Genomic DNA, 24,241 nt, shown 5'->3' on the forward strand with positions numbered 1-24,241 from the left:
CTCCAGTTTCAGCTAGGTTTCATATAAATGCTGTCATCCTCATCCAATTCTGAGCATATTTGAAGGAAGCATAGTCTACTGGAAAAAAAAAAAATGGATGTTGTGGTAAAATAGATCTTCCTTTAAGTTCTCTGCCATTTACTAGCTAGGTGCCACTGTGCACATAACTTAACCTCTCTGAGTTCAATCTCCCATCTACATAATTGGAATTACTGCATCTACTGTGCAAGGTTATTGTGAATAATCAATAATTTAAATAATATGAGTGAAATATGTGGCCTCATAGAGATATTCAACAAATAACCTAATCAATTAAATCTAAAATTAAATAACTATTTTTGACAGATTAAAAAAAATGATATCATAATACGAACATATCACTTTCCAGTTTATAACTTTTAATAAGTCTTCCTCATTCTTAAAATCCCAGTCATCTCATATGGTTTACAAGTCCCTTCCTGATCTTATTTGACCTCTCCAGTCTCACTTATCAGTCTCTACACCTCTCAATGCATTCTATGCTCCAACCATACTGGAGGTTTTGTTGTGATTGTCATGGTTCCAACATATCGTGGTCTGAGAAACTTCATTCATGCTGTTCCCTCTTCCTGAAACTCATGTTCTCCCTTCTTCGCCTATAATTACCCCTTGTCACCTCTTAAAAGGAGCCCTGGTGGCACAGTGGTTAAAGCACTTGGCTGCTAACTCAAAGGTCAGTGGTTTGAACCCACCAGCAGCTCCATGGGAGAAAGATGTGACAGTCTGCCTCCATAAAGATTTACAGCCTTGGAAACCCTATAGGGTAGTTCTACTCTGTCCTATGGCATCTCTATGAGTTGAATCAACTTGACAGCAGTCGGTTTGGTTTTTGGAGTCACATCTTGGCTTCTTTAATCACTACTACATTTAGTGCCTTCAAACGCTTCCTGAACCAGTCTAGATTATGGGTTACCATAACATCCTGCATTTCCTCTGCCACTGTACTTACCACATTGTTCTAGGATTTTCTAGGCACCTGTCTGTACTCCCTCTACACTTGAGTTTATTGAAAGCTGGGATTGTGTCTGCTTTGTTCTCTCACCATAGCCTAGCAGCATTCCTACCACATACTACTCAATCACTACATGAATCACAGTAAAAACCACACTGCTGTCTATTCCAACTCATGATAACTCTGTAGGACAGAGTAGAACTTCCCCCATAGAGTTTCCAAGGCTGTAAATAAACCATATAAATCATACTACCCAAAAAAAGAAAAATGAATATGTAGTCTCTCTTTTCCATTTTTCCATATGGCCAGTTACATGACTCCATTCAATCATGAGAAAGACATGAGCTTCATATTTCTTTCCTGCTCACCACTCCCTGTTTTAATAGGAGAGAAACATGTGGATTAGGCAGAATGCACAATTGTTGAGGGAAAGTCTACAAATTGGCAGAGAAATGGTTAGATGCTTTCTCTTCAGAAGTCAGTTCTGGAGATACAGGTGTCATCTGTAGAAAAAGGTGATTTATTTGTAATTTTACTTAATAAAAATGTGTAGGATATAGGGTATGATTCCAGTTATGAAAATACATACATGCACGCTTATGCAGAAGAAAAATACCTGAAAGAAATACAGAAAATTTGAATTGAACATCTCTGGCTTTTTTTTTTTTTTTAATTTTCTCCCTTATGCCTTTCCGTATTATGAAACATGCTATAATGCCTATCCATTAATGACATTTTTTTTTTAATTAATGAAGATAAAAAATCTTTTTAAGGAAAGTCAAGTTTCTATTAGTGCCAGACACAAGAAAAGAATTCTGGACAACCACTGTTTGTTTGTTTGTTTAATCTCATTGATTCTGTTACTTGCTTGAGTTACCATGTCTCACAGATGCTAACCTTTCCCATTCTTACCCTGCTCCCTCTGCCTAGGACCCCTCTCAGGTAATCCATACTTGACTAAGTTTTCAGGAGTCACTTCCTTTAGAAAGTCTTCCCAGATAAGGGAGGCTCTTTCTTCCCCCTCCAGTGAAGTCCTTGAGCACTTACACAGCCTAAGGTCTTTTTTCTCTATTCCTTTACTATACTCTTTGGATTTTTTGTTATTCAATTTCTTAATTATATTGCATGCTCCTTAAAGGTAGGAGGAGCTTGCTTTTCACAGGTTCCATTACTTCTAGGATGTCACTAGACCCACAATAGGTGCTTCCAAAATTCAATGAATATTGCATAAGAAGATGCATTTCATAACAGATTAGCAAGTAAAAGTGCAGGTCTGTCAATTCCCAGCATGCAGGTGATTAGTTCCTGACTTTATAGACCATTATCGGGTTTAGAACTCAAAAATGTTCTTTAACAAGTACGATGAATGACAAATATTTTAAATTAGGAAAACAATGTTTTCCTCTTTTCCCAGAAAACAAAATTACCTACCTTTGAAAATTATGAGAAGTTATGTCTATAAAATATTTTACCCTGAAAAACAAAGGAAAATACAATTAAATAATAATAATATGTTACAAGATCATCAATGGCTTCTTACATGTCCACTAAACTGTAAAAGAATGCATGAATAATCTTGAACTAATCACGGTACATTTCCTGCTCAATATTATGAAAAGAATTATGACCAAAAAAATGAAAAAGTCAATAAAGATGTCTTCCTTTTAAGGAACTGTGATGGGTTAGAAATACAAAATTAAAATACAAATTTTACCACTGTTGGAGGTTTTAGGTTCTTGTTAAAGAACACTTTTGAGTGCGTTAGGATATTTGTGCATCAAATGTACTTTATCAAATCAACGTTTTGTTGATTGACATTGCTGGGTGACAAGTTCCTTTAGTTCATAGCAACTGCTCTTTAAAAGAACAAGCCTCTTAGTTTTTCATGTTGCCAGGAAGAAAAGGTCTCATTTTTAGAAAGCCCTCTTGAGAGGGCAGAAAGCATATTATGGAGATCTGAACATGGTCAAATCAGATACCCCTACAAGTGATCAGCATTCTTTGGTGCTAGACTTGGAATTCTGAACTAACTTACTTTCGAGAAACCTGAAAATGACACTGATTTTTCCAAAGTCTTATAATGATCCTTTACCTGAGCAATATTGTGAGGATAGGAGAGAGTAAGTCAATGCCCCTACTCTGACCCTCATTCAAATTTCAAGGTTTTAGGGACTCTCAAAGATTCAGAGAAGAAGTACACTGTGCCCTGTATACAGTAGGCACTTCAATGTTTGCTGATGTTACACTTAAGGATTAAAAAATGAACCATAGGAATCAAGTTAAGGTTTAATCCCTATGCAGCCTGAAGCTATGTTCAGAAATCCCACTGAGAATACCAGGAGAGATACCTAACACTATATGCTTTCCAGAAAAAAAAAAAGGGTGGGGTGGCAGTAATAACAGGCTAAAACTCTGATTTCTAGGTACAGATGTGCTTTGATTTTTTTATGCTTTTCCCCCCTTCGAAAAACGGGGAAAATCGGAATGTTGGAAAGACAGTATTCGAAAAGGATTTAGGATGACAGGCACCATATGAATTCAAGGTATTTGTTAATGCTGTTACTCAATCCATTGTGGCCAATGTGGAAACAAAAGCAACTTTTATCACAAATAACACAGTTACTAAAATAACCATAGAGAACAAATAAATATGCGAAGACAAATATCAACTAGATTTTGAGATCTCGTGTTGGTGTTATAGATTTTAACACTAAAAACAATGTTCTGTTAATTTTTTAAGTAAGAATTATTTTGGAGAGAGGTGGAGCCAAGATGGCGGAATAGACAGACGCTTCCGTCGAGCCCTCTTTATAACAAAGGCCCGAAAAAACAAGTGAAACGAGTATATTTGAGATAAGCTGGGAGCTCTGAGCATCAAAGGCAAGAATAGACAATGAACTGAGGGGCAAGGGGAGGAACAGGCCGTTCAGAAGTGGAGAGGAGTTACTGGACCTGAATCGTGGGGCGCCCTCAGGCACCATTCCCAGAGCAGTGGCGGTGGCAGCGGCGGGCTGGTACTAGCGTTCGGTCGCAGTTTCCTTAGGGAGAAGCAGCCAGCCACACAGCCTACTCACACCTCCGGAACCTGAGGAGAACAGTGCTCTCGGCAAAAGCTAAGTACTTGCATATATTTTACCACACCCCGCCCCCCCCCCCCAAGTTGGCTTCAGCGGCTGAATCCCTGGGCCTGAGATAGACCATGGTGAGCACATAGGGCCATCCTCCCGGACTTGGGGAAGGAAAAAATTTGCAACTGCGGGGAAAAGATAACTTGCTAGCTCAATTAACTGGGGGAGCTCAGGACAGAAGCGACTCCTGTCCAGGCATAAACTGTCCGTGGACCTTGACCACCTTTCCCTTCTGCATGGACCTGTATGGGCCTATTTCGGGAAAACAGGCCATCGTTGGCAAACTCCAAACATTTCAGCTGTGTGGTGGAGAGTTGGGCGTTTGATGTTTGACATTGCTTTGCCTATTAAACAAGGTCCTCACCTATCCACGTCAGGGCCCTAAGGACTGGTAGCTCCACTCAGGTCACCCAGGCACCCACGACAGGGGTCCAAAGATAACTGGTAACTCCCAGTCCTTAAAACCAAAAACTTTGGGTGCCCATGGTCTGTCTGCAGAACCGACCCACCAGCATGCTGTAGGCAACAGAGACACGTTTTCCTTAGAGACACTTGGGGGTCGGTTCTCAGTCCCCTGCCTTGTTCAGAGCATGACCCCCTGCTGCAATGAGATCCGGGTATATACGTCAATCACCCCTGCCCCTCTAAGACTGTAGGACAGAGCCTGTACCACACACTTGATATCAGCTACCTGGAAACCTGAGCTGAATTCATACAAGAAAACTGAATGTACTCCTAGACCGATATACCTGATAACAGCTCTAGCCAGCTGGGGACAAGACGCCAGAGATCCAAAGGTGAAAATAATCAAGCTAGCTCACTCAAGCAACGAATAGGGGTATACCAAAACAAAACAAAGCAAGCAGCTACAACATAGTAAGCAAGCATAAACTAATACAATAACTTATAGATGGCTCGGAGACAACAGTCAATATCAAGTCACATAAAGAAACAGGCCATGATCACCTCAACAGGCTCTCATAATAAAGAATCCAGGGATCTTCTAGATGAAAGTGCATTCTTGGAATTACCAGATGCAGAATACAAAAGTTTAATATACAGAACCCTTCATGACATCACGAAGGAAATGAGGCAATACGCAGAACAAGCCAAAGAACACACAGATAAAGCAACTGAAGAAATTAGAAAGATTATTCAGTGACATAATGAATAGTTTAATAAGCTGGAAAAATCCATAGACAGACTGCAATCAGAAATTCAGAAGATTAACAATAAAATTACAGAATTAGATAACTCAACAGAAAGTCAGAGGAGGAGAATTGAGCAAGTAGAAGCTAGAATTTCTGAACCTTGAAGATAAACCTCCTGGCACTAATATATTTGAAGAAAAATCAGATAAAAGAATTAAAAAAAAAAAATGAAGAAACCTTAAGAATCATGTGGGACTTTCTCAAGAGAAATAACCTACGAGTGATTGGAGTAACAGAATAGGGAGGGATAACAGAAAATACACAGAAAATTGTTGAAGACTTGTTCACAGAAAACTTCCCTGTTATTGTGAAAGATGAGAAGATATCTATCCAAGATGCTCATCGAACTCCATATAAGGTAGATCTTAAGAGAAAGTCACCAAGACGTATTATAATCAAGCTTATCAAAACCAAAGAAAAAGAGAATTATAAGAGCAGCGAGGGATAAATGAAAAGTCACATACAAAGGAAAGCCAATAAGAATAAGCTCGGACTACTCGGCAGAAACCATGCAGGGAAGAAGGCAATGGGATGACATAATTAAAAAATTGAAGGAAAAAAATTGCCTGCCAAGAGTCATATATCCATGCAAAACTGTCTCTTAAATATAAAGGTGAAACTAAGACATTTCCAGATAAACACAAGTTGAGGGAATTCATAAAAATCAAACCAAAACTACAAGAAATACTAAAGGGAGTTCTTTGGTTAGAAAATCGATAATATCAGGTATCAACCCAAGACTAGAACACTGGGCAGAGCAACCAGAAGTCAACCCAGACAGGGAAATCCAAAAAAACAAAGCAAGATTAAAAAAAAAAAAAAAAAAGCCCAACACAGGGTAACGGTGATATTATTACATAAAAAACAACATTAAAATAATAAAGAGGGACTAAAAAATGTAATCATACACCTTCCATATGGAGAGAAGGATATGGCGATACAAAGAAATAAAAGTTTTAAATTTAGAAAAATAGGGGTAAATAATAAGGTAACCACAAAGGAGACAAACTATCTTACTCATCAAAATAAAATACAAGGGAAAAATAGAGACTCAGCAGAAACAAAATCAACAACAACAAATATGAGGAAAGGACAATATATAAAGAAAATCTACTCAGCACATAAAATCAAGTGGGAAAAAGAAACTGTCAACACACAAAAAAAGACATCCAAATGATGGCACTAAATTCATAAAAAAAAAAAATTCATACCTATCCATAATTACCCTGAATGTAAATGGACTAAATGCACCAATAAAGAGAGAGTGGCAGAATGGATTAAAAAACAAGATCCATCTATATGCTACCTACAAGAGACACTACTTAGACTTAGAGACACAAACAAACTAAAACTTAAAGGATGGAAAAAATATATATCAAGCAAACAACAATCAAAAAAGAGCAGAAGTGGCAATATTAATTTCTGACAAAACAGACTTTAAAGTTAAATCCATCAGAAAGGATAAGGAAGGACACAATATAATGATTAAAGGGGCAATACACGAAGAAGATATAACCATATTAAATATGCACCCAATGACAGGGCTGCAAGATACATAAAACAAACTATCAGCATTGAAAAGTGAGATAGACAGCTCTACAATAATAGTAGGAGATTTCAACACACCAATTTCAGTGAAGGACAGGACATCCAGAAAGAAGCTCAATAAGGACACTGAACATGTAAATGCCACGATCAACCAACTTGACCTCATAGACATATATAGAACGCTCCACCCAACAGCAACCAACTATACTTTCTTTTCTAGTGCACATGGAACATTCTCTAGAATAGACCACATATTAGGTCATAAAGCAAGCCTTAGCAGAATCCAAAACACTGAAATATTACAAAGCATCTTCTCTGACCATAAGGCCATAAAAGTGCAAATCAATAAAGGAAAAGAAATCAAACACATGGAAATTGAACAATAGCCTGCTCAACACAGACTGGATTATAGAAGACATTAAAGATGGAATAAAGAAATTCATAGAATCCAATGAGAATGAAAATATTTCCTATCAGAACCTTTGGGACACAGCAAAAGCGGTACTCAGAGGCCAATTTATATCAATAAATGCACACGTCCAAAATGAAGAAAGGGCCAAAATCAAAGAATTATTCCTACAACTTGAAAAAATAGAAAGAGAGTAACAAAAGAAACCCACAGGCACCAGAAGAAAACAAAAAATAAAAATTAGAGCTGAACTAAATGAAATAGAAAACAGAAAAACAATTGAAAGAGTTAATAAGACCAAAAGCTAGTTTTTTGAAAAACTCAACAAAATTGATGAACCACTGGCCGAACTGACAAAAGAAAGACAGGAGAGGAAGCAAATAACCCAAATAAGAAATGAGATGGGCGACATTACAACAGACCAACTGAAATTAAAAGAATCATATCAGATTACTATGAAAAACTATACTCAAACAAATTTGAAAATCTAGAAGAAATGGATGAATTCCTAGAAACTCACTACCTACCTAAACTAAAACAAACAGAGGTAGAACAACTAAATAGACCCATAACAAAAGAAGAGATTGAAAAGGTAATCAAAAAACTCCCAACAAAAAAAAGCCCTGGTCCAGACGGCTTCACTGCAGAGTTCTACCACTACTACTAAAGGTATTTCAGAGCATAGAAAAAGATGGAATACTACCAAACTCATTCTATGAACCCACCATATCCCTGATACCAAAACCAGGTAAAGACACCACAAGAAAGGGAAATTATAGACCTGTATCCCTCATGAACGTAGATGCAAAAATCCTCAACAAAATTCTAGCCAATAGAATTCAACAACATGTCAAAAAAATAATTCACCATGACCAAGTAGGATTCATACCAGGTATGCAGGGATGGTTCAACATTAAAAAAACAATTCATGTACTCAACCACATAAATAAAACAAAATGCAAGAATCACATGATTTTATCAATTGATGCAGAAAAGGCATTTGACAAAGTTCAACACTCATTCATAATAAAAACTCTCAGCAAAACAGGAATAGAAGGAAAATTCCTCAACATAATAAAGGGCATTTATACAAAGCCAACAGCCAACATCACCCTAAATGGAGAGAGCATGAAAACATTCCCACTGAGATCGGGAACCAGACAAGAATGCCCTTTATCACCACTCTTATTCAACATTGTGCTGGTAGTCCTAGCCAGAGCAATTAGGCTAGATAAAGAAATAAAGAGCATCCAGATTGGCAAGGAAGAAGTAAAATTATCTCTATTTGCAGATGACATGATCTTATACACAGAAAACCCTAAGGAATCCTCCAGAAAACTACTGAAACTAATAGAAGAGTTTAGCAGAGAATCGGGATACAAGGTAAACATACAAAAATCAGTTGGATTCCTCTACACCAACAAAAAGAACATCAAAGAGGAAATCACCAAATCAATGCCATTTACGGTAGCCCCCAAGAAGATAAAATACCCAGGAATAAATCTTACCAGAGATGTAAAAGACTTTATTACCTGCCTTTAAATGCCTTCCACCCAGCTTCTAAAGGCTAGAGTGCCACCTTTCCTACCCATGTTGTTGCTGTTTTTGGGTGCCGTCCATCTATCCCAACTCATAGCAACCCCATGTGACAGAGTAGAACTGCTCCATAGGGTTTTCTTGTCCGTAATTTTTTTTTTTATCTTTACAGAAGCAGATCACCAGGTCTTTCTCCCACAGAGCTACTGGGTGGGTTTGAACCATTAAACTTTCTGTCATAAATAGCTATTTATCTTGGTCAGTCCATATTGAGATGCAGCTGTGGGAAATGTTTCTTCCCACTCCTAATGTTTCCTTCCATATAGAGGGATCTCCACTAGCATAAGAATCTGGCTTCTCTGTCCCCAGGGTAAGAGAGAATATTTTAATCATATTGAGCACTTTCATCTCTCCATTCTCTTGGGAGCTAGCTGCCTATAGGAAGCATATGTTCCACTCTGCTATTTTAGGTTGAAAGTTTTAGAGGAGGACAACATTGTCCAATGCTGAGGACAGGGTAGGTAAGTCTCTCTAAATCTGAGGCTCATTATTAGTAAGACCATTCTCCAAAATCAGCTATCTGACTGAGAAAATCAGTCATTTGTTCTCCCTCTGTCTTATAATCTTATTTTTCAGTGGTTCACACTCAGCTGGGGAAAAGGATAACTGTGTCCCTTCTTTGAGCCCTGTAATGATCCTAACAACCCACAACAACCTGGGAGATACACTTGCATTTTCCAGGCCAGGGAAAAGAAAGGCAAATCTAGGTCTTCAAAAGCTTGGGATAAAAGATCATAGATAAAAACTCATCAGAATAAAAATCAGCTATTAGAAAATGGAGTTTAAGTTAACGGGCAAAAATACATATCATTTATTTATCTTCCCCTTTTCCTCTATATTCTGCAATTTTATAATTTAAGATATAAAAATATGTGTTCTAATATCAAAGCTAGACCAACCAAATGATATTTAGAAAGAATTTATTATAAGGTCCTTAAGAATAACCAAATTTTCAAATATCATATATATATATATTATATAATTATCTGCTTGAAACATGATAAAATATAAATTAAAACATGTAAATGAACCCCTTACAACCAGAATGTTCCTTAGAAGCAAGGATAGTAAGACTTTGACTCACTTACTTTGCACAAGTCATCAGATAGGACCAACTGCTAGAAAAGGACGTCATATGTGGTAGAGGTCCAACAAAAATGAGGGAAACCCTCAATGAAATGATTAGCACAATAGCCACAAGAATGGACTCAAACATACCAAATACCAGGTAGATGGTGCAGGATCAGGCGACATTTTGTTCTGTTACACATAAGGTCATCATGAGTCAAAGTGGGCTCAACAGCAATAAGAACAAATGACCTCTAAACGCCATTAATGATATTATAAATTGAGGAACATAGTTATTTATAAACCTATTTCAATAAATCCTGGTTGAAGCATTTGCTGAAACAGTTCAAGAATTAGATTTTTTCTTCTTTCTGTATGTAGACCATGTGACCAAATTATTCATATCACTGATATAAACATGACCTCTTACCATTAAATAAAAGTCACTTTCCACCTAAGAACCATTGCCTTCTGAGATACATTCAATGTCATTTTATTTTTATTAACATTAGTGGTTGGTTTACTTTATGTTGTCATGTTCCATCAATATATAAAAGATTTACTGCTTTGCAGGAGTTACTGCTTACATTAAGATGAGTAGGAGATAGCAAGTCACGGTGAAGGACAGGCACTCAGCTTCTGGAAGGTTTGCTCACTAGCTAGGGGACTTGTACTACATACCACATAAACACTGTTTTCAATTACAGCAGGCTAAAATGTGGTAATCTTTCTTGGAAGAATTACAGCCAGAATGCTCCTCAGAAGTGAGGATGGCGATACTTTGTCTCATGTACTTTGGACATGTTATCAGGAGGGACTAGCCCCTAGAGAAGGAGATCATGTTTGGTAAAATAGTGGGTCAATGAAAAAGAGGAAGACCCCCAACTAAATGGATTCACAAGGTGGCTGCAACAATGGGCTCAAACATAGCAATGATTGTTGAGGATGGTGCAGGACTGGGCAGTGTTTCATTCTGTTGTACACAGGATCACTGTGAGTTGGAGCCGACTCAACGGCACCTAACAACAACAACATGATGTGGTAACAAATACCAAAACCAAACCCGCTGCTGTCAAATAGATTTCTACTAATAGTGACCCTATAGGACAGAGGAGAACTGCCCCAAAATGTTTCCAAGGAGAAGCTGGCAGATTCGAACTACTCATCTTTTGATTACCAGCCTAAAAAAAAAATAGATCTCCCAAATAAAGACTCTCAGGGAACAAGGCATTTCTTTTTTCAGGTAACAGACCAGGGTGGGGCTTCCAGGTCAGCAGCAGTTCAGCCCTATACAGTCATTTAGAGAACCATGATAGCACAAGTTCTACCATCCTTGCAAGGTGACGGTGGCCACCTCCATCCCTGAAAGCCAGAAGGTGGAAAAACATGCAAAAACACATGAGGACAAGAACTCTAGCACCTGACTACACTCTTAATACAAGACAGCCTAAGAAATGCAGTCTACTTGTGTGCTCAGGAAGAAGAGAAGAAGGGATATGGGTGAATAGCTTGCAGTCTCTGCCACATTCACTATGCAAATTTCTGCCTCAGGAAAATAAAAAAGGACTATATAAATTGTGGTCATGGGCCTTTCCTCTGGGGTTGTTCACAAGTATTCAAACCTGTGAACAGAAAGGATTTATTCTATCCAAGCAACCATTTATGCTTAATCTTCAGTAGAGGCAGGAAGAATAAAGAAATTATTATTTTCTTTTAATTATTCTATATGTTAGCTTATATACATTTCTCAAATGATGGCCAATGCAGGGTTAATTTTTTAAAGCAAATTTTAGTATTACGTGGTATACTTTGAGAAGCTTTTCTCTCTTCATTTCTTCAATCTACTGAGGGAGAAAATGTGCCAAAGAAGTTGAACTTCTTTTGTCAAGAGACAAACTATTGGCCCAGGCTGGGTTCCAAAGACTGAAACAAGGAATGGTAACTGGTGAGGTTGTCTTTTTGCTGAATGAAGAGAAGAAAAGAAGAATTCCTACTCTGTTTCCCAGGCACAGGAAGAACCAGGAAGCAAGGAAATCTCCAATTTTCAAGTCCACTGAGCAGAATACAAGAACAGGGTCCAAAACAGAGAGTTCTCCATTGAGAATAGGCAAGATGGAGCAAGCAAGTCCTGCAGGCAGGCTGAGCCTGGAAAAACGCCCAGAGGCCGTGGCACTCTTGGGAGGGAGGTTTTCACTGGACCCTTAAGGAGCTGAGACTTTTACATTCCAACCCTGCCTTTTGCTTGAGGTTTATCCACTCCCTCCATTTGGACAAGAGTAATCTGAAGCTAAATTACTCACAATATGAGAATGCTAATCTGTGGCAAATCAAGGAGGAAAAATAAAAGAAGATTTCAGAACTTCACAAGCAAAATTCATAGAAACACCTGTAGGACCTAATGTTGAAAGAGAAATTAATTTTCATGAAGAGGTGTTATGGCACAGGAATTAAGTGCACTGATTTGAGTTTTTTAAAAAAGTCTGATTTAATTACTGTCCCTGCCACTAAATAGTCTTGTGACCTTGGTCAATTGACTTACCCTTCCCTAAATCTTAGCTTCCTCATCTGTAAATTGAAAGATAAACATAGAACCTAACTCATAGGAAGTTCTGTAAAATTTAAATGAGAGAATTTTCAGATGGATTAAAATACTATTAGTTGTTTAAAGAGTTATTACCAAGACTGGATTTTTTTCTCTCTGGGTATAAAGAACTGCCCCTTCTGATAAACAAACAAGCAAATAAATAATCCCCCCTTCCCCCCGCCCCCGGCTGTGACCTCTTTTGAGGCTCTACTGAGTGTAAGGGGGAGCTAAGTGATAGCAACTGACAGATTTAGCAAAGTAATATGTTAATTTGAGTACACTTCCTTTCAGACACAAGTGTTCCCTTGCAAACCTGGGCATATTTCTAAGCTTCTAAGGCAAATAAATATCATAAAAAATGACATAGTCTGAGTAACATGGCAGAAAAATGTCTAAGGCATCTTTCAGACTTTCCACAGAGCTATCTCACAGCACTTTTTTATGGGAAAGCCACTTTTGTATGCTAAACATCCATGACTCTCCACAATTTAGTGTTTCTAAAACAGGCCATTTCTCCTATCATGACTCTGTCCAGATCACGATGGATTTCATTTTCAAGGTCTCCTAGTCCTAAGGAACCCATCGTCACTGGGGAGGCCAGTACATCTGGCAAACGGAGAGAACAGTATTCATTGGGAGTCGTGAGAACAAAAGGAGATTTTTCTAAAGGTGGCGAGGCAGAAAGAGAAAACAGGTACCCTTGAGGAATAAGGAGAAATGTCAAGGGAATTGGCCTATCTTCTCAGCACCGTAAGGCCTGACCATAAGGGGGATGTGCCAGTTCATTACTTCAGAAAAAACTGAAAGAGAAGGATCCAGTTGATTGCACACTGCAGATGACTTGGAAAAGGAACCTGACAGCCTTAGGGATGAGGAGTTGCAACATCAATTGTGAGGCAGATAAAATTTCCTGGTGTGATAAATTTGATGAGCTTTCCCTAATGCACTGGGAAAGTTAGTGGAATCTTCAGCTTATTGCAAAACTGTTTCATAATAATTTTAACATTTATTGAGCATGGGGTATGTATCCAACACTATGCTAAGCACTTTACATGCTTTATCTCAGTGACTACTCACTATACTAGTAAGAGGTAGGCACTGATACTGTCACCTCATACAGATTTGGGAAACTGAGGCTCACAGAGGTTAAGTTTTTTATCTTAAGTAACTTAATGGAATACAAAACATGGACAAGAAAAAAAAGTCACTTGTCCTTTCACAAGGGAAGATTAGTTCAAATGACTGATGGATCACAACTACCAAGCTTCTACCAGACTGAGTCCAGCACAACTACATGGTGCTCGGCTACCACCACTGACTGCTCTGACAGGAATCACAGTAGAGGGTCCCAGACAGAGCTGGAGAAAAATGTAGAACAAAATTCTAACTCGCAAAAAAGGACCAGACTTACTGGCCTGACAGAGACTGGAGAAACCCCAGGAGTATGGTCCCTGGACACCCTTTTATCTCAGAAATGAAGTCGCTCCTGAGGTTCACCCTTCACCCCAAAATTAGAGAGGCCCATAAAACAAAATGAGTCTAAATGGGCACACCAGCCCAGGGGCAAGGACTAGAAGTCAGGAGGAGACATGAAAGCTGGTAGTTGGGAAACCTAAGGTCGAGAAGGGGACAGTGTTGACATGTTGTGGGGTTGGCAACCAATGTCACAAAACAGTATGAGTATTAATTGTTTAATGAGAAACTAGCCTGCTGTGTAAACTTTCATCTAAAGTGCAATAAAAAAAAACTTTTTTTTAAATCACGTGTCCAGAACCTTCCTAGGAAAAGAAGTTTGTTCATAAATGCCCTTTTCAGTGATCCTTAAATTCTAAGAAAACTTTACTCACATCCTCTTGGATGAATTGATAACTAGTTGGGTGCCCGGAAAGAAATGTTTCTCTGAGGTCACACTGTAGGCACTTTCAAAAGGGTTTCCCTCAAAGTTGTTTCGTCTATTAGTATCAGCAAAAGGATCTCACAGAATGACTAATTTTTAGTGATTGTGACCGGCAAGCCTTGGTTGAATCATTCTGTTCAGAAATAACACCCCTGATTCATCAGATCTGTTTTCAACATTAATTATATTTAACTTCTGACATCTTCTTTACCTCCTCTGCACATCACTGAATACTGGGTAGAACATAAGACAAGCCATACCCAGATTGTCATTAAGACAGTAATCAATCATTAATTAATTAAATTGAAAATTGAAAGCCTTCAACATTTCATGAAGTAAAAATAATAATAATCTTATTTTTCATAAGGTAGAAAATATCACTAAATAGTTTTCCTTAAAAGAATTTTTGATGTTTTGTCTGTAAGTTGCATGACATAAAACGTAAGTTTTTTATATACAGAAAATGTAATCGTTCTAAGCAGAGAAATGATCAATAGGGAAGCAGGTATTTAAAATTAGCTGCCCTTTGAAACCCTGGACCCCTGGTGGCACAGTGGTTCAGAGCTATGGCTGCTAACCAACAGGTTGGCAGTTCAAATCCACTAGCCGCCCCTTGGGAACCCTATGGAGCAGTTCTGCTGTGTCCTATAGGGTTGCTATGAGTTGGAATAGCTTCAACGGCAACTGGCTTGGCTTGGCTCTAAACTCTTGTAAAACTGCAAAATGACATGTAATAAACAGCTTTGATTTAAAATTGACACTAATGTGTGTACACTAAAGTGTGCCTTGGCCTTTAACTGAAAAGAGGATATTATTTGAACCCCTGATGTAGGTGTACATAAAGAAGATTCAACAACACTGGATCAGATAGGCTAACTTAGATTTTTTTTTTTTTCTCCCTTGATAAAACAAAAATGCCTATGGCGAGCATCTATTTTTGCCAGTCCAGCATCCCTTCCCACTTGTTTTGATAACACCCTCTAATTGTCGTTGGGGGTATTTGCCCATCTCTATTTTTTTTTTATTATGTACCATATTGGTGGATGTCAAAATATCCATCAAAGTATACACAGGTGGGTTGGAATTCCCTCCCCATCCCAACTATTACCTACAAAGAGCAATCAGAGCAGAAGTCCCAGGAACTCAGGAGAGAGCAATTGGAGCTGAGTCGTTTGATTACAGCCCCCCAAAGGAGCTGTCCTTATTCCTTCACACAGATCCCTGCTACTGTCTCTCTGGAGGTCTAGTTGTACTTCCATTTCTTAGATACTGGGAGCTACTACACCTCCCACTAAATTCCACTTTCTTGAATTTAGCTTCTGGTGCTTGCAAACAAAGACACTGTCCTTTATCTTTTTAAAAAAATCTTCACAAACACTTTAATCTTTTTAGCATTTCAAATAAGATCAAGCCTTTCCTGACAACAAGTTTCGGTCTTAACAAATACAACATTTTCACTGTATGATGAATTCTGCTTGATTAAAAGAATAAATTACCACAATCTAAACTCTGTTATAACAGATGCAAGTAACTGCATATAGCAAAAACAAGAGTTCTCTTTCATTCTTCCTTCATTTCTTAAACCTTCATTATACTGAGCGATCATCACTGGAAAGAACAGAAAGCTTAATTCTCTTCTATTTGAACTTTTTCTAAGTCTGTCTTCTCATGGGTCGTGAGAACCTGAAAGAGATGGTGCAGCTTCCTTTTCAGGTATGAAAAACAGGTAAGAAACTATCTTTTGGGTTAAGCTAAATGTACTTCCTAAAGATATACTATGAAGAATGATTCTTTTTTCCCCCTAGATAATTCAAGGAAAGAGAAATTACTCGGGTCTCAATTATCTGTCCATTTTGGATTTGAAATGGTAAGTGGTTTGAGGTTTAAACTGATCAGATCAATTGAACATAGATCCAGGCATTCAGCCACATCAAGTGATCACTGAGAGAGGAAACTGCCCCCGCCCCCAGCCTACATGCTAACCCAGCTGAGCCTACCCCAGCTCTGTCATTATGTTCAGAAACATCCGTCCTGTTTCATAAAAATATGAAATGTATGCATAGGATCGCCACAAGTTGGAATTGACTCGACAGCAACTAACAACATACACAGAGGAGTGCAAAAAGCACATTAGTACAGTTTAAGAATGACTATAAGGTAAACACATTCAGATATTTTTACATTAAGTATATTTATCATTTTACATCTGCCTCCTGAAAGCTCACCAGGACCCCGAAGGCCAGTGTTCTATGCCCCTCAGGGAATGACCCATCGTCCTGTCCTTATCCCTATCAAAGCATTTATCGTACTGTTTCTCCTCTGTGTTCCAACCGCACACATGCACCAGTGCTCACACATAAAGCTTAGTAAGGACATGGATTATGCATCGTTACCACTCTATCCCCACAGCCTGGCACACACTTGGTCACTTAAAAAATAACTGATAATAAATGAATGAGAAGATGAATAAATCACCCATCATTGTCTTCAAGGAGCTTCAACGACAGTTGGAAGAGAGAAATTGGTAAAATAACGACCACTAACCAGTTACCAGTAAGTCGGTTCCAATTCATGGTGGCTGCATGTGGGTTAGGGTAGAACTTTGCTACATAGGGTTTCCAATGGCTGATTTTTGTAGAGTAGATCACTGGGCCTTCTTCCAAGGTGCCTCTGGGAAGACTTGAATCACCAGCCTTTCAGTTAGCCAAGCTCACTAACCTTTTGCAATACCCAGGGACTTCAAGTTAAACAACAATTAGATACAATTAGTTTTCTTCTGCTGCTGTAACAAATTAGCACAAATTTAGTCACTTAAAACAACACAAATTTATTCTCTTACAATACTGGAAGTCAGAAGTTCAAAATGGGTCTCACCGGGTTAAAAACAAGGTGTCTGCAAGGTTGTGTTCTTCCTGTAGTTCTACAGGTGAATCCATTTCCTTGCTTTTTTCAGCTTCTGGAAGCATCCTGCATTCCTTGGCTCCTGGGCTTTTCCTCCATCTTCAAAGCAGGGCTTCATATTGTTTCATTCTGGTTCAAACCCCTGCTGAGAATTTGCATTTCACTCCCAGACAGTGCTAATACTGCTGGTTAGGGCCCAATTCTGAGAACCACTAGCAGAGCAGTGGTTCTCAAAATTTATTATACATAAGAATCACCTGGGGACCTTGTTAACCTGCAGATTCTGATTCAGTATATCTGGGATGAAAATGCAAATTCTTAGCAGGGGTTCAAACCAAAATGAACCAGTTCAAAACCTCACTTCAAAGCTAGTAGGGTAGAATCTTCCAATCTCTCACTGACTGACTTTCCGTCTCCTTTTTTCACATTTAAAGGACTCTGTTTTTTTTTTATTGATTACACGGAAACCCTGGTGGCATAGTGGTTAAGTGCTATGGCTGCTAACCAAGAGGTCAGCAGTTTGAATCTGCCAGACACTCCTTGGAAACTCTATCGGGCAGTTCTACTCTGTCCTATAGGGTCGCTATGAGTCAGAATCGACTCAATGGCAGTTTTTTTTTTTTTTTTTTTAATTGATTACACTGGGCTGACCTGGATAACCCAGAATAATCTTGAATGTCCAGGTCAGCTGACCAGCAACGTTAATTCCATCTACAACCTAAATTCCCCCTGCCATGGAACATAACTATTCATAGGTTCTGTTGATTAGGATGTGGACACCTTTGGGAGGCCATTATTCTGCCTGCCACACCAGTGAAACAACTAAATACAATTTATTGTGTTTTGATAAGGAGAGCCCAGGAGGGGTGAGATTCAGAGGAAAGGCACTCACCTCAACCAAAGCTTCCTGGGGAGGGTGAGCTGAGCGTTACTGGAAGAGAAGTCACGCAGTAAGAGGAAGGTGGTAGATAAGGCTTAAATGCACGAAAAAATTGAAATGCGTAAAAAGCAAGATATAAGGCAGCTTGAGATGCTGCTAAGAAACTAAAATGCTATAAATCAGGGGTTCTTAATCCAGATTCTACAGGTTCTCAAAAAAAAAAAAAAAAGGGCCCATAAATAGAATTCAGACGGTCCATCTACTTGTATAGGAAAAAAAAATTAATTTCATTTTCACTAACATCTAAATGAAATTTAGCATTTCCTTTGATTACCAATGTGAGCAACAAATCACAGTAATATTAGCAAAACCTGTGACTTTATCACCAAGAGAAATGACAGAAAATTCTGTACCACGTTAGCGTCGCAGTGGTTATCTTGAAATATGCTTTACACTCATGGATGATTTGATATTATGACAGTAATCGGACCCATCACTAAATCTTGTTATTTAATATATTAATACATAATTTACTACAGTTACAAGTTTGTTTTTTAAATGTTAGGTATCTATTTCACTACAATGGATTTTCTTTGTGGTTCTATGTACTTTTTTATGTATTTAAACACTTTAAAACATTACTTTTAGAAGGGGCCTACAAGTTTCTCTAGACTGGTAAAGGGGCCCATGGCAAAAAAAAGGTTACAGGCCCCTGCTCTTAAGGCTTTCAGCTTTAGGAGCTCAGAGGAAAGGGACTAGTAGAGGGAAAAATAAATGAATAAGTAAGAACATTAGAACAAGAATTCCTCACTCGATCCTGAAAGAGTTTTCCATACATATTATTATTTTCCCTTTATCCCTCCAGTGGGGCTCCCCCACCACAAGAACATTATTTACGCTTTGTCCATAACAATTGAGGCACAAACTAGTGATATCATTACACCAGGATATAACTTAGGATTTGGAACCAAATCGCTTTCTGACAAATTACAAAGAATGAGAAACCAAAAGAATATTGAGTTTTAGGAGATGAATAACCATACATAACTTTTTTTTTGGAAACAAGTTTATGGAAAGAAAATCATCATTATCATAAAAAATGACCATGACTTGTTTTCAAAGCAGTTTGACATCTACCATCTTTGTCCTCAAAAATAAGCCCTTGAAATAGGCAGAATATGTACAGTTAAAAAAGACAAAAGGAAACTCTGGCACAAAGAAGCTAAGGGTATAGGGTTAGTTGACTTAAAAAATAACAATTACTTAATGTCTAAGCATCTGCATATTATACGCAATAGCGAAATGATATAAGAAACAAAAGACGATTTCTAACTTCAAGGCCTGATTTTAATTCTGTGTGTGAAGCCAAGCTACATGTCTGTGAAAGAGTATGGTCATGTGTGTCAGACTAACTGGCAAACCCAAGTGGCATCGTTCTTAAGAGCTTGACCGCTAACCAAAAGGTTGGCAGTTCAAATCCTTTAGCCACTCATTGGAAACCCTATGGGGCAGTTTTACTCTATCCTACAGGGTTGCCAGTAGTCAGAATCAACTCAACAGCAAAGGGTTTGGTTTTTTGGTGAACTTCAAAGTAATAGGTTGGAGTAGGGTAATATTAACACACATGGAACTGGAGATTCTTCATGGAACAGGCTTATAAGTTACACTTTTTTTAACCAGGAGCTCAAGAGTAATAGAGGAGGTAAAAATTATTGAGCAGTTAGTAAATTCCAGGCACTGGGCTAAGCATTTACAAATGTTCTCTTTATTACTGTTGTTAAGTACTGCCAAGTAGATTTCTACGCATAGTGACCCCATGTGACAGAGTAGAAGTGCTTCAGAGGGTTTTCAAGGTTGTAATCTTTACGTGAGCCGATCACCAGGTCTTTCTCCCGAGGAGCTGCTAAGTGGGCTTGAGCCACCAACCTTTCAGTTAGCAGCTAGCACTTAACCATTACACAACCAGGGTTACTTATAACTTTATTAGGTAGGGACTATATCTTTATTATTAATCCTATTTTACAGAAATTCAGGAAGATTAAGTAAGTCCTTCAAGGTCATACAGCAGGTAGATGATAGACTCCAAATGTGAACCCAAAACCCAAGTCAGTCTGAATTCAGAGCCAGAACTCTTAAATATTATCTCCTTGGGGACTGGGAGTGTGTCTTTCTCTTTTTTGAAGCAACTAGCTCCGCACTTGGCATTTTTAGTTATTCAAAAATAACTTGGTGAGTGCATTTTAACTAAATCAGGACAGAATGGCTCAAGTCCAAAACTAATAAGTGGTAACACTGAAATTCAAGTTAACTTAATGTTCTTTCCACTAAACCCAGCACTCCAAAACAACTAACAGCACAAACACAGGCGCGATCACACTGCATTGTCCCTACTTTAACATTCCTCAACACTCAACAACAACTACATGTATGTGTATATATATGGAGAGAGAGATGAATGCATGCATGTGTGCGTGTTTGAGTATGATGTTTATTGGAAACTCATGTTAATCAAGAACTTCTTGGCCTACATTTACTACAAAAAAAAATACTTCTATATTTCAGATGTTCTGAATATTTTAATGTGATCATACATTGGGTTTTAGCCTCATTATTTTATTTCTTTACATTTAATTTTCAATTTGTATAATCTAATTTGCTCTCTCCACAAATAGTATTGGCAGAGGATAGGTTGCTTACTGCTTTTATTTATTGTGAAACAGAATATTTTTTCTGGCTGTATCACTCAGTTGTCCTTCATTATTTTCTAGTCAGTGTCCTAACCCTGGATTTCAGGGGGTTTGCCACCTGGTTTCCTACCACCATGCTGCCTCTCCCCTTAGAGAAAACCTAGTTGAAAGGTTCTGGTTGAATCACCTAAATTTATTGGCATCTTCCTACCAAGACTTTACCCAGGTCAATTACAGCTAGTATTACCTTTTTATAAATAATTATATAAAAAACTTCTCAGAGTTCAATAAAAAAATGCCTTCTCTTTCAATATTAGCAGAAAGGCTCTTCACTTATCTCAGACAAACTGATGACTCTTACCTCAAATGACATCTTCTGGATGAATATTGATTTTGCAAATTCTTGTGAAACCATTCCTGGGATAATATTTGTGATCTAATACCCACTGTACAATTTAAAAAAATCCCAGAATGGTCTTTCTTTTTCTCAGGCCAGGCCTTGTTTCTTCAGAGACTAGGTATTGTTTCTTCAGGGATCCCTGTTTCAGCATTAACTAAACAAGGATGGTTTGATGGCTTCCTATTCAAAGGGTGGTCCTCAGAGCAGAAGCACTGGCATCACCTCAGGGCTTGTTAGAAATGCAGAATCTGAATTTTAACAAAATACTCAGGTGATTTCTAAAAGGTTTAGTCTAGTGTACTTACTCTGAATGATTGTTAGTGATTGCTTGGGGATATATTATTGAGATGGAACCTTCAGTTAAATTTGGGCTCAGTGGAAAAAAGCAACAGAGAGATGATTACCCTGGGAGGGGGGTTATCTTAATTGCCGTGCATCATCATTCAAAACCCTTCTGGCCCTTCAGCTTCCTCTATTCTATCAAATCAATTTCATCTTGAATTTCCCCACAACACATTCTTTCTAATTTGATTAAGCCAAACCTTGCAATGTCTGCAAATACCCCAAATTCACCTTTTGTGTGTGTGTCTTTACTTATAATCTTCCCATCCCCTGGAATCCTTCCTTTTCTACCACACACCTTTTAAGGCCCATGTTGTCCAGGAAGCATTCCCTAACCCCCTTCATGGATTTCCTCCTTGTTTCAACTGCCTCTAGCACTCAGAGAGCCACTTGCTAACCTAGGACTATTAGCTTTCATTGTTGTTGTTGTTAGGTGCTGTCGAGTTGGTTCCAACTCATAGTGACCCTATGCACAACAGAACGAAACACTGCCCAGCCCTGAGCCATCCTTACAATCGTTGTTATGCTTGAGCTCCTTGCTACAGCCACTGTGTCAATCCACCTCGTTGAGCATCTTCCTCTTTTCTGCTGACCCTGTACTCTGTCAAGCATGATGTCCTTTTCCACCGACTGATCCCTCCTGACAACATGTCCAAAGTATGTAAGACGCAGTCTCACCATCCTTGCTTCTAAGGAGCATTCTGGCTGTACATCTTCTAAGACAGATTTGTTCGTTCTTTTGGCAGTCCATGGCATATTCAATATTCTTCGCCAACACCGCAATTCAAAGGTGTCAATTCTTCTTCGGAGTAGCTTTCATTAGCTACTCTTGTCTTCAGTGTGTTAGACTTGTGTCTAACAACGGTAGCATCTTAAAAACAGTAATCTTGTCATATTTTTACTTTAAACCTCACAGTACTCGAAATGGTCCCCAAATCCTGGCTAATTTGTTGATTATTCATTTTCCCAATTACATTCACAAAAATGTTTATCTCAGTATTTTACTAATTAGAAAATACTAGAATACTCTTTCTGCATGCAGTAACTGCCACTAAAACTTAAGCACTGATATTCCACATGCACTAACTGGGAGCTTCTAGGATGTAGCCATGATGTTGGTATGGTACCATTTTATTGAGTACATAAATAATACCAATTTAGAGTCTTAACTTGAATTTTGCTGAAAAAGCCTCAAGAAATAGTGTGTTCATATATGTAAACTATATGATATTGAGAGTGAAGTAATCATACTATAATGTCCTTGAGCCACTGCAGCTAGGCAGTTGGGAGAAGGAGTTTAATGACATGACAGAGAAAGGACGATGGTGCCACACAATGAGAAGTTCTGTTTTCATTCCAGAGTCCAAGCAGAAAATAATTTCTCCCATCCAAAGGAGTTTAAAGTGTCTGTTGATATGCTTTAGCAAATTGAATACTGACCATGGGAAGAGATACAACCAAGCCAATACAGCAAATGCAGGTGAGCCTAGGGACTCTGAGGAGCCAGTAACTCCTATCCCAGGATAGTCATTATCTCCTTTGATCACATCTGGAGGAGAGCCACCAGAAAGTAGACAGAGAGTCAGGAGGGGTAGGTGGGTGAGGAGGAATAGGGGTCTATGTTCAGCCCAAGGAGTACTGGTGGTGCAAAGATTAAGTCTCTGATGCTATCCAAAAAAGGTTGGTGGTTGAACCAGGGACTCCATGGGAGAAAAGATCTGGTGATCTGCTTCTATAAATATTCAAATCCAAAACCCTTTGTGGTAGAGTCAATTCCGACTCATAGCGACCCTATAGGACAGAGCAGAACTGCCCATAAGGTTTCCAAGGCTATAATCTTCATGGAAGCAGACTGCCACATCTTTCTTCTGTAGAGAGGCTGATGGATTGGAACCTCTGACCTTTTGGTTAGTAGCCGAGCTCTTAGCCACTGTACCACAAGGACTCCTCCATAAAGATTAAAAAAAAATTACAGCCTAGAAAATCCTATGGGGCAGTTCTACTCTGTCACATGGGGTTGCTATGAGTCAAAAATTGATGGAAAGGCAGCCAACAACAACAGTGTTCAGCCCAGCCTATCATTCTGTTTGGGTGGTGCCACTGAGCAGGCCTGCTGCTGATCAGGGCCACTACGTGTGATTATGGCAGCTCCCAGGTTTGGAGAGACCACGTTCTCTCTGGCAATGGCACTAGGCATTAGCTTTCTGTTGATTGATAAACTTATTCTCATGCCTTCTAATCTAAAACTTTTCTCTTTTGTCACGGATCGAATTGTGACCCCCCCAAAATGTGTGTATCAATTTGGCTGGGGCATGATTCCCAGAGTTGTGTGATTGTCCACCATTTTGTCATCTGATGGGATTTTTCTATGTGTTATAAATCCTGCCTCTATGATGTTCATGAGGGTGGATGGGCAGCAGTTGTGTTGATGAAGCAGGACTCAATCTACAGGATTGAACTGTGTCTTGAGCCGATTTCTTTTGGGATGTAAAAGAGAGAAGTGAGCAGAGAGACAGGAGAACCTCATACTACCAAGAAAGCAGTTCCAGGAGAAGAGTATATCCTTTGGACCCAGGGTTCCTGTGTGGAGAAGCTCCTA

Source organism: Elephas maximus, chromosome 6 (assembly GCF_024166365.1).
Source record: "Elephas maximus indicus isolate mEleMax1 chromosome 6, mEleMax1 primary haplotype, whole genome shotgun sequence".
Classification (NCBI taxonomy): domain Eukaryota; kingdom Metazoa; phylum Chordata; class Mammalia; order Proboscidea; family Elephantidae; genus Elephas; species Elephas maximus.